The 15,835-nt window shown below is 39.3% G+C and overlaps 1 protein-coding gene across 1 annotated transcript in view; it reads left to right on the forward strand.

Moving 5' to 3' along the window:
• The window catches only part of LOC121376387 (glycine receptor subunit alpha-2-like), a 61,075-nt gene that overhangs the window by 23,445 nt on the left and 21,795 nt on the right, over positions 1–15,835 (forward strand). Inside the window, exon 2 of the mRNA XM_041504238.1 lies at positions 5,970–6,064. The gene's annotated coding sequence lies outside the window, so the exon portion shown is untranslated. The remainder of the gene's footprint in view (positions 1–5,969; positions 6,065–15,835) is intronic.

A 15,835-nucleotide genomic window follows, 5' to 3' on the forward strand; every position in this document is an offset into this window, starting at 1 on the left:
TAACCGCGTGCTGTGCGTGTATCTGTAATTCGTCTGTACGTCATTATTAGCCATGTGCAGCAAACTAAGTAGATAAACGGCATGAACAGATCAGGCCAAGTATATTGATCAGTGACATATGAGAAGAAGAATACATGAGACGATAAATTACTAGTTAAATTCGCATTTGGAGCGTTTATCTAGCTGTGGTGCAAGTATAACATGGTTGGCAGGCAGATTAGAAGTGTGGTCGGTCTATCCAAGAACGCGATTGGTGTATTAATTGGACAGTGGGAACCTGATGCTATTGGGATTCGGGGTCGAATTTTCATGTGGTTTTATTCCAATATATTTCCTGGGTAGCGTGATTCGACGCCCCATATTTGAAAATCTTCATTCTCCAAAGCACAGGCCCCCATGCACAATTTCCTGCATATGTGCATGTATACTACTCGAAAGAATTTAAGGGTCAAAAATGTATAACCAAATAAGTTTCAGAGTGTATTAGATTGATGATGTAAACTACACCAACATTTTTATTTATTGTTCCATATTTACAAAAAACCACAAATAAACGTCACTGTATACAAGAAAGTCACATGACATGCTGTCAAAGTTGAAGGTTGTCAAACATGGATTTTACACATTAGAACATTCGTTTAATAGTGTGTGAATCCACCCCTGGCGCGAATACACTCGACACATCGTTGCCTCATGCTGTTGATCAGACGTCTGAAGAACTCTTGGGGAATGGCCTGCCACTCTGCCATAAGAAGTTGACCCAGATCATGAAGGTTGGCCGGAGGGGCATGGCTATCCCGAACTCTCCTGTCTAATTCGTCCCAGGCGACTCTATTGGGGCCAAGTCAGGCGAATATGCTGGCCAATCCATCCTGGCGATACCTTGTTGTCTGAGAAAGTCCGTTACCACCCTGGCGCGGTGGGGTCTGGCATTGTCATCCTGCAGAACTGCACCGCCGCCAAGCTGCTGAAGGCCTGGGAGAACCAACGGCCGGATAATCTCATTCAGATGGCGGATTCCATTCAGATTGCCATCCACCACATAGAGGGAGGTCCTGTGGTGGATAGAGATGCCGCCCCACACCATGACGCTGCCACCACCGAACCGGTGACGTTGTCTAACGTTAACGTCAGCGAAGCGCTCCCCAGGACGTCTGTAGACACGAATCCGACCGTCGTTGAACTGGAGACTAAACCTGGACTCATCAGTGAACATCACTCGACCCCACTGAACACGTTGCCACCGCAGATGAAGCGTGCACCAGTGACGTCTGGCCGTTCTGTGACGTGGTAGGAGTGGTGGTCGAACAGCCTGGAGACGGCAGCGTAGATTATTGGCTCTCAGACGATTGCGTATGGTTTGATCAGACACTCGAGTTCCAGTCGCAGTCCGCAGATTGTCACGTAATCGGCGTGCAGTGGTTGTGCGTTGACGTAGAGCCCATATTGGTGATGTAGCGGTCCTCTCTATTTGTAGTGCTTCGGGGTCTTCCCGAACGTGGACGATTTCGAACAGAATTCGTTGCTTGGTACCGTTGCCAAAGTCGGCCAACGACACTCTGACTGACACCAAGTCTCAGAGCAACATTTCTTTGCGTATTGCCATCCTGAAGCCAAGCAATAGCCCTTCCTCGATCTTCGATAGTCAGTTGAAGTCGTACCATTGTCGAATTTGGAGTGTGCACCGTACACGAACGCAAGCTCCAATTATACGGAAATTCAGCATTGGGAACATGGAATACACGTGCAAAGCGTGCAAATGAAGCGCTTTGTGAAAAAGCAAGTTATGGGCACTTAGCAGACCTTTCGCTTTCGCCCTAATTTACATGCAAATGTAAGCATGTTTTCGCCATTAGAACTAGTCGACAGTGTCAATGACAGTGGATTTTAATTCATTTATGGGTTGCTTAGACCCACTTTCGTCAAAATGGAACAATACCATGCGTGACATTATGGTCTAGCTAATATAACTGACATTCAGAAAATAATGTCGAAAATATCGTCTGACCCTTAAATTCTTTTGAGTAGTATATACATAGGTTACTCCTACCGTTAGCAAGAAACGGTCTTATACTCTTGCTCCTAGTTTTCATAAGCATTTGTTCTACAGGGGTGGGATTCAACTCAGTCAGTTGAGTGCTCGCCTGAGGTGCTTGCGTCGCAGGATCGAACCACCTCGGTGGATCCATTCAATTGATTGTTTTTTTTCTTGTTCCAACTGGTGCACCATAACTGGTCAAAGGCCGTGGTATGTGCTTTTCTGTCTGTGGGAAAGTGAATAAAAAAGATCCTTTGCTACTTATGGAGAAATGTAGCGGGTTTCCTCTAAATACTCTATGTCAGAGTTACCTAATGTTTGCCATCCAACAGTCAATGATTAATTAATCAATGTGCTCTAGTGGTGTAGTTAACCAAAACAACAGTCGAACGTGTTCGACATAGGTTGTGACAGTAGACTGGTCCATTCATGTCATTCATTCATTTCAACTTATTTTCGTGCTTATATCCAATTAAGGTTCATGCACGCCGTCCTGGGTACATACATACAAACGTCTGCTATCTGGGCTGTCTGTCCAGGACAGAGGGTCAGTGATAGTTGTTAATTATTGGTGAGAGAGCAGTCGGTAGAGTAGCCTTACACCTACCCATTGAGTCATTAAAATTTCGCTCTTTGTGGTACCAGTACCGAGATGCGAACTCAGTACCCATCAGCCTTATAGCCAATGGCGTAACCACTCCACCGACGAGGTTAGTATTCTATGACCCATCACGCCTCAAGGGAGCGCTCTATCACTGAGCCACTAGCTACTCCATGTGAGGTTTTAATGATAGATCGATTTACCAAACACTTCGCTGTAACAGCTGCCCTTATGTTTTGCGAACACAGTTTGAATGATGTTTCCTGCGAGATGTAAAAACGCTGAACGTTAAGACCGAACAAAAAATGTAAACAGATGATTTGAATTACAAGTTTTCTCTTGTAAACCAGTAACATATTCTTTCGATCAAGATTAACGGAACGTTTTGTTTTACCGCCAGCAAATTAACATGCCAAAAATAGTAGTAAGTAATTACACTTATAAAAAGATGCGATTTGCGTTGATAATTGTTTAGTGAGTGATACGGGCATTCAAAATATGATTTATTTATTTTCAGGGCTGTATCTAGTCTAAAAGGACTAGGGCGGGGATACGGGATGAGAAGGTGGAGGGAAGTAAAAGTAACGAAGCCTCATTAATATGCATGTACTATCTTCTCTACCAGGACAAAACAAACAACACTTGTGAACTATACAGGACACCTTTTGTAGAGCGCTTTGCCTGAGGTGGTTGCGTCGCTGGATCAAACCACCTCGGTGGATCCATTCAAATGATTAGGTTTTTCTCATTCCAATCAGTGCACTACAACTGGTCAAAATCCGTGGTATGTGCTTTCCTGTCTGTGGGAACGTGCATATAAAAGAACCTTTGCTGCTAATGGAAAAATGTAGCATGTTTCCTCTGATGACTACAAGTCGGAATTACCAAATGTTTGACATTTAACAGCCAATGATTGATTAACCAATGTGCTATAGTGGTGCCGTTAAAACCCCCAATAACGTGTTCAATTTTTCGAGGGAGAGTAAAGGTATCTGCCCATGATTTCCCACAACAACATACACATTCTTTACCGTTACTTTCATACTGTGAAAATATGTGACCTAATAGCAGAAAATACCAAACTATCTACATATAGACTATATAATAGTAATGATCTTCACCTGAATAACACTGGCATCAACATATACATAGAATTTTTTTTTTTAAAACCCCAAAACTCAACATTCTGTGCCCATCAACAGTCTGTTACTTTCCTCGGCGCCAAAATAACATCATATGCTCTCTTTCCAGGCCACAAATATCTACAACAGATGTTGCTTGTATTGACGATTCCCCATAACGAGTGACATGGGTTCTTAAATTTTAAATTTTAATTTTTTTTTTTTTTTCAAACGAACAGCGAATTTATTTTTCTTTAAAAATCTCTAGTTGTTTTTATCGTTAAGATATACGAGCCTTCGTCAGCACCAGTATCTGAATTACACCTACAAAAACCTCTCTGTTGGAATAGTTCCTCATTGGATGATGTGACAAAGGTAAACCGTTCAATATAATTATTGTTGATTCTTCTAAGTACAAAGAACTCCCATATGGTAGCACTAAACCAAATGAAATCCACCTGGGTAAAAGTTCGAAATGCAGCCGACATTTGATAGAGTAGCTAATACGACAAGTCCTGTGACTGGTGATAAATGCGACAGTGTTTGTTGTCAAAAAATTTGTTTCGTCTGGGGGAAAAAATGTATGCAATTTAATTTCATCTAGTATCACTGTGTCAAGTAGCCTTGTGCTTGAAACATGTATTGGGTAGCTGTAAAACTAAGTACAATATTTTTTATGTGAATGAATGATTGAATGAATGAATGAATGAAAGAAAGAAAGCAGAAAGAAATGTTTCATTTAACGACGCACTCAACACATTTTATTTACGGTTATATGGCGTCAAACATATGGTTAAGGACCGCACAGATACTGAGAGAGGGAACCCGCTGTCGCCACTTCAGGGGCTACTCTTTTCGATTAGCAGCAAAGGTTCTTTTGTATGCACCATCCCACAGACAGGGTAGTACATACCACAGCATTTGATATACCAGTCGTGGTGCACTGGCTGGAACGAGAAATAGCCCAATGGGCCCACCGACGGGGATCGATCCCTGACCGACCGCGCGCTTTACTACGGGGCTACGTCTCGCCCCCTTATGGCTGTGACGCTTTTCTTTCTTTTTTCTTCTTTTTTTTTGGGGGGGGGGGGGGGGGGGCTGGGGGGGGTATATTGACAGTTCTGTTATATATATACATACACAGCCAAACCTGTCTTAAGCGGTCACACAAGGGAGTAGATAAAAGTGGTCGTTTAAGACAGGTGGCCGCTGATTGCAGGTTGCCACATATATAGTTTTTAAAGCATTTGTTGTTGTTTCTTATTTTACCGCCTGTACTGCTAATCAACAGATGTGTACTTCACAGTTGACTATAAATCAACGTTTGACAATTGGTCTCCTTCAGAAATAATGCAAATGGAATGTATTAAATTAACCGTTCTCAACAAGTTTATTTTCTTTTTGCATTTAATTATTTAATTCCTACTTTACGCAGTGTATTGTCATAGTAAGTGAATCGATGTAAATGTCAAACGTAACCTGCCAGAGGCAATTAGATGCATTTCCGAGTCATACTTTCTTAATTGATACACACTAAATGGGTCCTAGTATTTCTGAAGGTGTGCAGATCGGTTATTTGCTGCACCTTATTGCTGTTGTTAAAATATTCCATTTATATAATAGTAATCATCTACTGTGGCCGCTTAATACAGGTATTTTAGCGATTTGGGATCCGATTTAGGTGGCCGCTTGCCGCTGGCCGCGTTAGACAGGTGACCACTTATTACAGGTGCATTTACATTATAAATTGTTTGGGAGGGAAAAAAGTGGCCGCTTAAGGCAGGTGACCACTGATTGCAGGTGACCGCTAGGACAGGTTTGAATATATATATATATATATATATATATATATATATATATATATATATATATATATATATATATATATATATATATATATATATATATATATATATATAAACAAATGAGCCATGAAAGGTTCCATTTTCTTCAGATAATGCTTTGAGGCAAGGGCTTATAGTACTGATATTTAGGGGTCATAGTTTGGTCGATGTATTGTAAATAGTGTTTTGAACCACATACGTTAACATTGTCATCTATGGGATTGTATGTGGTATAGTACAACCACATCAACATATAGTATTGACTACATCTTCAAAAGAGTCTTTGTTTGGATAACTCTCTGTTGAGTGATATAGGCAGAGACATATAATACATTATAAATCATTGTGTTATGATTTGTTTGCAGATATCTTCAGATCAAGTAGATGAAAATACCAGGCGTCATATTCCATCGTTTTCGGCTGGAAGAGCAGACGCGTGTTTTGAATATTTAAAGTTTTGGTGAGTTACTTTAATTTGTCTTCTTCTTGTAAACTGTCACAAGCACGGCGGTAAATATTGAGGAGGGGGGGGGGGGGGGGGGGCTGACTGAGTTCGAGGGTGCATTTGAAATTTTCTAGGGGGTTCGGGGATGGGGTATGCTCCACAGTAAAATTTTAAAAACTAGATGCCTGAAAAGCAATTTCCTGAATTCTATTAGCATAATGCATCTCTGCCTTAAGGGGGCGAGACGTACCCCAATGGTAAAGCGATCGCTTGATGCGCCGTCTGCGGGCCCTTTAGCCTATTTCTAGTTCTAGCCAGTGCACCACGGCTGGTATATTAAAGGCCGTGGTATGTGCTATCCTGTCTGTGGGAAGTGCATATAAAAGATCCCTTGCTGCATTATAAAAAATATAGCGGGTTTCCTCTGTTGACTACGAGACAGAATGTTCTCCAGTGGTGTCGTTAATCAAAACAAACTTTTCTTTTTACTCTGCCTTAAGATTTACTATCAATAATATTTTTTTTATTCTGCCGTGCTAGTGATAGAGGTGACGCGTGTCTTGAATGTTTGAAGTTTTGGTTAGTTCCTGTCATTTGTCTTCTTTTCAAAAACAAATATTTATTAACTCCCCTTAGTATGTTACATTGATCTACAGGCATTGCCTATATGGACGTCGTTCTTTACAACATCGTCGGTGGACACATTGTTATGTGCTGTCCTGCCTGTGGGATGGTGCATATAAAAAAATCAGTTGCTACTAATAGAAAAAATGTAGCGGGTTTCCTCTCTAAGACTATATGTGAAAATTATCAAATGTTTCACTTCCAATAGCCGATGATTAATAAAGCAATACTTTAAACTTTCTCCTAATCATATGCTTAGAACAGATGCTTGTCTTGAATATTTGAAGTGTTGGTCTGTTACTGACTTAGTCTTGTTTTGTTTTAAAAAACAAAACATATTCTTTAGTAATTTAAATTGATCTACAGGCATATTAAGACTTTTTATCCACATTTCAAAATTGAAATTTTGCCCAAATATACAGATAAAACAATAACAATATGCTAATAAAAGTAGAGAGGCAACAAAGAATTTGAACGATGAATTCATTGTCAGAAGGTGTCAAAGCGATCGCTTGTACCTATAAAAGTTTTATGTCATTTTAAATATCCGACGTCATGTAACCGTAAATGTGTTGAGTGCTTCGTTAAATAAAACATTTCCTCCTTTTAAACGTATCAACAGTTTCTTGTGTATTAAATATGCAAATTGGATTTCCAGATAGAAGTGTTTCGTAATGGTAATTACAATAAGCAAATTGAAACCTTGCCTGTGAAAAAGTTGGTATTGGAGTAAAACAAAACGAGTGCTCAGAGACTCTCAGTGGAATGGCTCAGCTTGGTTTAGTTATTTAAAACAATGTGTAAATACAAGTCCACTGAGATCGCTAATATTTAGAAAAAGGTTTTAGACTGGTGCAATAGCATTTCATTTATGGACAAACAATACAAAAACTAATTAATTCTGTCTGTACAGGCCCCCAAAGGATCAGACATATGGCGATTATGATTTCGTTTTCAAGTTTTATATTCGTGATCAGATCCACTAAAAGGGACTTTCCTGAGTTTGCTGCATTGTAATATGTTTCCGACTAATAACATATTTCTACGATTAAACTTACATATTAAATATTTTTTTTTTAGTTTAGAATTTCAGTGTCTTTATATTCAATGTGTTTCTGGTTGTCTTAATATTTGTAAGAAGCCCAAACTAGATTTTGTCTTCTAATAATTTCGTATGTACGAAAACATATTTTTTAGGAAATAAAATGAAATTTAACCTTGTACGCAAAAACACAAATAATATACAGTCACTAATATTTTATGCAGAAAAATAAATTTGTAATTACAATCGTTAAAAAGTCTCTGTTAGTCGACAACATCTTAAAAATTGCAGCAAACTCAGGAATATCCCTTTAACAATCAAACACTCTCTCCTGGACTGACATCTGAGCTGTCTGAGTTGTCTGCCCAGGGCATAGGTTAATAGTTATTAGTGGTTAGGGGAGTGGCCTTACATCCCCACATTGCATTATATCTATTCTAATGTTCGTGCTTATATCCAGTTAAGGTTCAAGCCTGACGTCCTGGGCAAACACCTCAGTTATATGGGCTAGCTGGCCTTATACGTAGCCATTGAGTCGTTAACCCCGCGCTGGGTAAGAACGGGTAGCGGGAGGCGAACCCAGTGCCTACCAGCCGCAATTCCGATTGCTTAACTACTACATCACTGAGGCAGGATCTCCCCCACTGCGGCGTTCAAACTGTTAACTAGGGCCAGTATGTGATGTGAACCTAGCAGCTATCAGCCTTAGCTTAACAGGTACACCACTGAGACCACTGTGCCCGTTATATTCGAGTGGCCTTTATATACAAAGTTGCAAAATAGGAAGTTGAATACAGAAAAAATTTGCTGTTTACAGAAAACAAAAGTTATGTAATCTATCCATAACAAAAATTATAATCATAACCAGAAAACATGAGCCGGATTTACAAAGCCTTCTTGTTTTTGTTTTACTTACACTGCATACTTTTACAATATTTAAAGAGACATTCCTGAGTTTGCTACATTGTAAGATGTTTCCGACTAACAAAATATTTCTACGATTAAACTTACATATTACATATATTTTCTTGTTTAGAATATCAGTGCCTTATAATGTGTTTCTGGTTGTCTTAATATTTGTAACAAGCATGAACTGGATTTTGTCTTCAAATAATTTCGTACGTACGAAAAAGATATAGTTTAGGAAATAAAATGAAATTTAACCTAGTACAAATATTAGAACGATCAGAAACACATTTAATATACGGCCAGTAATATTTTATGCAGAAAAATATATTTGATATGTAATTACATTCGTTAAACTGTCTCTGTTAGTCGATAACATCTTAACAATTGCATCAAACTCAGGAATGTCCCTTTAAGCACCTGCGTTCAAGAAAAATATGTTTCATAACTTCGGCCCGAGTCAAACCGACTGAAGTATTAACTAGGCCAAATCAATATTTGTTCCTCAAAACCATTAAATGGAGAGAGAATCTGCAACATTGGTAATGGTATAATGGAATTCTTACACTGTAACGATGTAACACCGTCACAGATCTGCGACATCATACTGTACGCAATGACATAGCAACACGGCGGATCTGTGGTATTGGTATTGGTAAAATCTAATTACTACACTGGCATTACTAGAACGACGATTTCGACCTGGAGTGTGGTTACAAATTTTAAAGGCTAGAAGCGAGGCTTTTTAAAAGTTAATTTGCCCATACAAATGACATATAGTCGATGTTCAGAGTGTTTGTTAAAGTCTTGAATCTGGACTTTAAAGGGACATTCCTGAGTTTGCTGCATTGTAAGATGTTTCCGACTAATAAAACATTTCTACGATTAAACTTACATATTAAGTATATTAACTTGTTTAGAATATCAGTGTCTGTATATTCAATGTGTTTCTGGTCGTCTTAATATTTGTAAGAAGCACAAACTGGATTTTGTATTCAAATAATTTCGTACGTACGAAAAACAATATTTTAGGAAATAAAATGAAATTTAACCTAGTACAAATGTTAGAACAATCAGAAACACGTTTAATATACCACCTCTAATATTTTATGCAGAAAAATATATTTGATATGTAATTACAATCGTTAAAAAGTCTCTGGGTAGTCGATAACATTTTCAAAATTGCAGCAAACTCAGGCATGTCCCTTTAACGTTTTATAACTACAGACACAAATGACATGTAGTCGATGACCAAAGAGTTTGTTAAAACCGTGATTGTGGACTTTGACGTTTTATAACTACAGACACAAATGGCATGTAGTCGATGACCAAAAAATTTGTTAAAACCGTGATTGTGGACTTTAACGTTTTATAACTACAGACACAAATGACATGTAGTCGATGACCAAAGAGTTTGTTGAAACCGTGATTGTGGACTTTGACGTTTTATAACTACAGACACAAATGACATGTAGTCGATGACCAAAGAGTTTGTTGAAACCGTTATTGTGGACTTTGACGTTTTATAACTACAGACACAAATGGCATGTAGTCGATGACCAAAGAGTTTGTTAAAACCTTGACTGTGGACTTTAAAGGGACATTCCCGAGTTTGCTGCATTGTAAGATGTTTCCGACTATTAAATATATTGTTTTGTTTAGAATATCAGTGTCTGTATATTCAATGTGTTTCTGGTCGTCTTAATATTTGTAAGAAGCACAAACTGGATTTTGTCGTACGTACGAAAAAATTGTTTTTAGGAAATAAAATGAAATTTAACCTAATACAAATATTAGAACGATCAGAAACATGTTTAATATACAGCCACTAATATTTTATGCAGAAAAATATATTTGATATGTAATTACAGTCGTCAAAAAGTCTCTGTTAGTCGATAACATCTTAAAAATTGCAGCAAACTCAGGAATGTCCCTTTAACGTTTTATAACTACAGACACAAATGGTATGTAGTCGATGTCCAGATACTTTGTTAAAGCCTTGAATCTGAACGTTCTACCAGCCTAGGTGGCGTCGTGGTTAGGCCATCGGTCTACAGGTTGGTAGGTACTGGGTTCGGATCCCAGTCGAAGCATGGGATTTTTAATCCAGATACCGACTCCAAACCCTGAGTGAGTGCTCCGCAAGGCTCAGTGGGTAGGTGTAAACCACTTGCACCGACCAGTGATCCATAACTGGTTCAACAAAGGCCATGGTTTGTGCTATCCTGCCTGTGGGAAGCGCAAATAAAAGATCCCTTGCTGCCTGTCATAAAAGAGTAGCCTATGTGGCGACAGCGGGTTTCCTCTAAAAACAGTGTCAGAATGACCATATGTTTGACGTCCAATACCCGATGATAAGATAAGAAATCAATGTACTCTAGTGGCGTCGTTAAATAAAACAAACTTTACTCTTTTTTTCTGAACGTTCTATTTGCACACTTTCAGATTTGTAGCCAAGTCTCCAAATTCGATTACTGATCTTTAATTGCAGAAAATATTTTGATAGACAGAGAATTTGTTTGTCTTGCCCCTGAGCAGACCTATGAACACTTGATGGCTCTTTTGATACACTGATGTCACCTTGCCAAATAATTACTTTGAATCTGAAATGACAGATAAATAAAAGCAATGTGCGTTCATCTCATCGTATTATTAAATCAGTAGTTTATGCTTTATTAACGAAGATTGCACTGAGATGTACAGTTTAGAGAATGTATTTACCAAATTACTGTGAAATCCTTTATTTTCTTGGGCTTTAATTTTCATGGTTTTGCTCAAATACGCATTTTGCTGGATAATATCATAAATTCATCTATACATATATCATATTTTCATTGACTCCTTAAATTCGATGACTGCACTAGTCTACGAATTACACGAAAACCACCACGAATAAAAATCATTTCACAGTAGTCTTCTGTAATGGTACTAAACTCTATAATTTTTGGTATGGATAATAAATATATTACGTAAAACTTGTTTCATTGTTTTACCGGTCTGGTTATGTGGTGGTTAAATGGACATTTCTGACTTGCTGCAATGTTTAAGATGTTATCGACTAACAGAGACTTTTTAACGATTGTAATTACATATCAAACATATTTTCTTGCATAAAATATTAGTGGGCGTATATTAAAAGTGTTTCTGATCGTTGTAATATTTGTATTGGGTTAAATTTCATTTTATTTCCTAAAATATTTTTTTTTTTCGTACGTACGAAATTATTTGAGGACAGAATCCAGTTTGGGCTTCTTACAAATATTAAGACGATCAGAAATACATTGATTGTAGAGACACTGATATTCTAAACAAAAAATATATTTAATATGCAAGTTTAATCGTAGAAATATTTAATTAGTCGGAAACATTTTACAATGCATCAAACTCTGGAATGTCCCTTAAAGCCATCGGACTACTCAGTAACTGGCTCTATATATCCGTAGTGACCCCTACACAGAGCAAGTTTTAGGGACCCCGTGGGTAAGTGCAAGGTCCCTACACCGTGTTCTCTCTGACCAATAATCTCGTTCCAGCCAGTGTACCACGACTGGTATATCAAACGCCGTGGTATGTGCTATCCTGTCTGTGAGATGGTGCATAAAAGATCCCTTGCTACTATTAGAACAAAGTAGCGGGTTTCCTTTCTATGACTGTGTCAAAATTACCATATGTTGGACATCCAATAGCCGATGATTAACAAATCAATGTGCTCTAGTGGTGTCGTTAAACAAAAATAAATCTAACCAACCACTATCAACCATTAACTCCCTGACCGGGACAAAGAGCCCAAGTAGCTGAAACGTATGCCCAGATCAGAAATGTGTTCTTGAACTATAACTGGGTATAAGTAAGAAAACAACTTAAAATGGAATGAAATGAACCGTTTTGTGTTTTCCGAGAAACTAAAAGGTAGAACGTATTTGTGTGTATATAGTATTCAGTTATAGATAAAGCAGCAATCCCGGACACACACAGACACGCACGCACGCACTCACGCACGCACGCACGCACACACAATTATATGATTTTCTAAATCAAGATTTAACGGTTAGTGGTTCCATTCGTCGGTTTAATGCATTACATCTCCAAATGAGTCGTTCAAACTGCCGGTCTTAAAAACCGTTGCTTAATCGCTACCTTGATAGTCCAGCGGATATATGACAAAACTGTGCCTTTGATGATAAAAGCATGCAACTTTGCATGATGCTAGGACATACCCTAGAGACAAAAATTAGATATAAGGACATTGCAGATTTGTCCTCTGGGAGCCATGGTGACCATTTTTCTATGGAACAAGAAATAGACCAATGGACTCACCGACAGGTATTCATTCGGAAATATTGTAAGAAGGTGCAAAATTACGACAGTCATGACCGTCTGTTTTATTGGTACTGTACGTCCTGTACTACTTATAAAACAACAAATCATATATATTGTGAATGAACGCAATTAAAAACAATAATTTGTTTTCTATTTGAGTTCGGTGATACTATAAATTCATAATTAAAATTCTGAAATGATTAATTAAGGAACAAAGAATATAGTAAATGGTGAGAAACGCTACCCTTTGCCATAAACAATTCCCTCTCATTCAGGATATGCCCTGGGATGTTTAACAAACTACACCTCTATATGTGGAATGGAATCGGTTTAATATCAACTCTGTAAATAGTACTTTAATTATATAAGCTAGTTATTGGCAAAGAACATATAGACACCATAGTTTCTTCATAAATATAATTCCGTTTGGCTTATACTCTAGATTTGTCCTTGGAATTTGCATCTATATCAGCACCCCTACATGATGTGAAAAGGCAGATATATAAATCAATGTAATTAATTGTGTAAAGAACAAAAAGTAAGCTAAATTCAAACCCTTGCTTTAAGTTATGTTGTTACCATGACGGCCATTTTGAAAAATGGTCGCCATGGCAACCACAGGAAAAATCTGCAATGTCCCTATATCCAGAAATAACTATTTTGGTATGTTCTTACTTCATGCCAAGTTTCATGCTTTTATCATCAAAGGCACAATTCTTCTATAATTTTCACCAATCCGCTGCACTATAAGGACTAGTGACGGCAGATTTGTAACTGTGCTTGATGTGTTTGTATATTACTTGTGACAAGCGCATTAGAGAGAGAGAAAGATAACCGATAGGCCAACATTCCAATTAGCATAGCGTTCTCTTTCTATACATGCGTTTTACCGCAACGCAAGTTAGATAGCCGGTTAGCATTCCACAGCTTTCAGCATACCAGTCGTGGAGCACTGGTTGGAGGAGATAACAACTCTGCGGGTTTTACAAATTGGACAAATTGAAATGCAGCTTCTAGTTCGTTATTCACAGTAGAACAATTTCCAGAGATCGTTAGCAGACAACGTCTTCTTGTGTGTTATAATTATTCCCTATATTATTTTCACTTGGTATGTGGTAAGAAAAGACGACAAATAATCAGTTTATCTGGGAATAGTTATTCATCGACTATTTAGTGTCAGACATACCGTAATAAGATGGCGGGACATCACACTACAAACAAAATAAGATGCATAGACGCACAGAATGCACGGAAGGTATTTCATAGGATGGAGCGTATATTAGCAACCTGTTTTGTTAAATCTCTCTGTTGACTATATGGACTATTTTTGTTTTGTCCACAACAACGCAACTATTGACTTGTCCCATTCATGAACTTGCCGATACCCGACTGATTGGCGTAAAAATGGATAAATTCTGACTGACACGCGATCACTATGACCAAACGAGTTGGCTAACTCTCCTAAACGGCACAGTGAGTACGTCATCGGAATAACATTAGCTGAGAGGTAAGGGGTTCGTATACAAGTCTGAGCATCGACTTTTACACACGAACGTTTGGGTCATGGTTGGGGTTTATGGGCGTTTAGTTAGAACCACTCCATGGAACAAGTCATACACAGGGTATGATTAGTACCATCGAGTGGTACTAACTAAATACCTATACACTCCAGCCAGGACCCGTGCTTTTACATGCCAATACATAAATGCTACCGTAAAATTCATTTTATTTGTGTGGGCTTAAATTGGCGTGATTTTGCTAAGAACATTTCGTTGGGTACTTAAAGTCAAGGATCGAAATTGTAGCATCATAAATTCGTATTATATACTCTTCAAAAGAAGAAACGCCAAACCACATTGTCGTAACATTTGGAGAATTGATTTCATTATTGAATGGTGAGTCCGATAATTACCAAATGTTGCAGGATTGTTCACAATTCACTCTAGTCCATTGCGAGTAAGTGATAGGACACACCACCAAGGTCAAGGTCATCTGGAGTCAATACCGGGTGTGGCCTCCGCGTGTGTTGACAACTGCCTGGCACCGCCTGCCCATTGAAGCAACCAGAGTACGGATGACGTCCCGGGGGATGGTGGCCCACTCGGCCTGCAAGGCTGCTGCCAGCTCGGGCAGGGTCTGGGGCTGTGGTTGTCGCTGTCGGAGGCGTCGGTCCAACTCGTCCCATAGATGCTCAATTGGGTTCAAATCCGGTGATATCGATGGCCAAGGAAGGACATTAATGTTGTTGTTCTGTAGGAAAGCCGTTGTGAGACGTGCTGTGTGAGGCCTGGCGTTGTCATGTTGGAACACTGCGTTGGCGTTGGCCATAACTGGAACGATGTGTGGCCGGAGGATCTGGTCAATGTAGCCCTGTGCATTCAGGTTGCCCTGCACGTGGACCAGGTCAGTTCTGCCAGTGTGTGAGATGGCTGCCCACACCATGACACTACCCCCGCCGAATCTGTCCACTTCCTGCACGCAGTTTGCCGCATAACGTTCACCACGACGCCTATACACGCGACATCTTCCATCATGACGTCGGAGCAGAAATCGGGACTCGTCACTGAACCACACCTGTCTCCATCGCAGTTGAGGCCATTGTCGATGAATCTGGCACCACTGCAGTCGGAGTCGACGGTGTTGTGGTGTTAAGATGACACCTCGAACTGGACGTCTGGCACGAATTCCTACCTCACGTAGGCGGTTCCGTACGGTCTGGTCGGATATCCTGCGCAAACCTGGTATTGCTGCGGCTGTGGAGGTGGCAGTAGTCAATCGTTCCCGAAGGTGGCGTACCCGGATGTAGCAGTCCTGCCCGGGGGTAGTGACCCGTGGTCGACCGGATCTAGGGAGGTCACGTGTTGATCCATGTTGCTGGTAACGGTCCCACAGTC

This window comes from Gigantopelta aegis, chromosome 6 (assembly GCF_016097555.1).
Source record: "Gigantopelta aegis isolate Gae_Host chromosome 6, Gae_host_genome, whole genome shotgun sequence".
In the NCBI taxonomy this organism is placed as follows: domain Eukaryota; kingdom Metazoa; phylum Mollusca; class Gastropoda; order Neomphalida; family Peltospiridae; genus Gigantopelta; species Gigantopelta aegis.